Raw genomic sequence first — 2164 nt, forward strand, 5'->3', positions numbered from 1 at the left:
TCGCTTTTCTAGTGTCTTGCTTATTTCTGTCTTTATACTTTGGTTGGTTTACCTTCCTTGGTTGAATGCACTGATTCTATGTTGTCTGCTTAATGACTGAAATGTAAATGTTGATAAAGGTCCTATGCATTGTGAAAGATGGTTACAACCCAGTACATGTATGCTTAGTTTGAAGATAACTTGCAGAATTAAAACTGCTTTTAGTCATCTGAGGGGGGACAAGACTTTCCCTAAAAGACTGTCCTATTAAGGCAGCTTTTGTGGAGTCAGGTGAACCTGTGGCGGGGGGGGGGGGGATGGTGGGCAGAGGGCCTGTGGTGGGAGGGGGGATGGTGGGCAGAGGGCCTGTGGAGGGAGGGGGGGGGGGGGGGTGCAGAGGGCCTGTGGCAGAGAGGGGGGATGGTGAGGAGGGGGGTGGGGTGGTGGGAGAGAGCCTGTGGCGGAGAGGGGGGATGGTGGGCAGAGGGCCTGTGGCAGAGAGGGGGGATGGAGGGCCTGGGGTGATGGTGGTCAGAGGGCCTGGGGTGATGGTGGGCAGAGGGCCTGTGGCAGAGAGGGGGGATGGTGGGCAGAGGGCCTGGGGTGATGGAGGGCCTGTGGCAGAGAGGGGGGATGGTGGGGAGAGAGGCTGCTATGGAGTGGATAATGTGGTTAAGGAAGTGATAGCTCCCAAGTTTCTATTTGGAGACTCAAGAATGTTTAACCATACAGGGAATTATCCAGACATAAGGTCATTTTGTACTCTGATACTAAATCCAGATTGTTTGAGTGTATTGCCAGTACACATATTTGACCTGACTGTCCAAGGGCGTATGAAGACCACTGTTGATATACTTCAAGTGTTCTGTATCTGGTTAAGCTCATCATGGCTTCTGTTTATATTCAAGATGGGTTATCCAACCTCCCCAAAACCTTTGGGATGTATCAGTTGATCTGAAAGACTCCTTTACAAAGGTAAGAGCATTCCTCTGTCCTCATCCAGTACTGTGGTTCAGCCATGGAATACCTTCAGCCATATTCACTCTAATCTCGGAAACCCCTGACACAGGGAAACAGTATATTGTAGAAGACAACCTGCCTGTCTAGAGCGACTATACTCTACCTGTTCAGGCCAGACCAATCGGTGTACACTTGAGTCTGCTCACTTGCGTGGGTGTGGACCTGCTCTACACGTCTTTTGAGCATCTTGGTATGACGACAAGCCCTGTGATTCCTCAGAACAGCCAAACTGACCAAACTCAGATGGAATGTACTGTACCTGAATACACTCTAGTTTTTTTGTAAATTAGCTTAGATGAAATTTGGAAAGTGTATCCTCAGACAGCATGCTCATTTCTAAACTCAGTGTCTACAGACATCTTCCAGTAATGAGAGGACGGAGCAAACAAACCTGTAGCTTACAGCTCTCTGGTTATAGGCCTTTAGGTAGGTTGACCTTGATGTGACCTGACCAGGAACAATTTTAGGCTCTTATGTTACAGGCTATATAACTAGAATAGAGCCCAGAGTTTTTCTGTGTACGGTCACTCCAGGCTCTATGTTTTGCTGTGGCCAGACTCAGCATAACATTCTAATGACCAGGTGTTTGCCCTGTAGGGATATTGTGTCGGTTGAGGTTTCACTCTCCACAGGGTGTTATTAAACTGATAATCGATGTCAATGTTATCTTCATTACATGAACGTGACCCCCTTATAAAGTACAGTCAGAACAATATTCTCCATCTGAAAGTGTGACCACCATTAGGTCCCCGGGGCTAAAGCAAACAGTACCTTAAAGTATGGAAACACACGAGCAGGGCTTCAAGCTGCAGACATCATGAAATCTAAAGTTTTACACAGCAAGTTGCTCATTAGGGCACTCAACGGAAAGCGAAAATGTGTGTTTCTTAATAGTTAATGAACATTACCCAGGTTTAATTTGAGGCAGTTACTTTGTATTATTATTATTATTGTTTTTTTTTTACTTTAGTCTATTTGGTAAATATTTTCTTTACTCTTCTTGAACTGCACTGTTGGTTAAGGGCTTGTAAGTAAGCATTTCACGGTAAGGTCTACACTTGTTCTATTTGGCGCATGTGACAAAGTTTGATTTGATATCACCATCGACAAGTAAACACTCGCCACGCGCAGAGTCACCTTTGACCAACCATGCCTTGTGCAACCT

Source organism: Salvelinus alpinus, chromosome 21, assembly GCF_045679555.1.
Source record: "Salvelinus alpinus chromosome 21, SLU_Salpinus.1, whole genome shotgun sequence".
NCBI classification, from domain to species: Eukaryota; Metazoa; Chordata; class Actinopteri; order Salmoniformes; family Salmonidae; genus Salvelinus; species Salvelinus alpinus.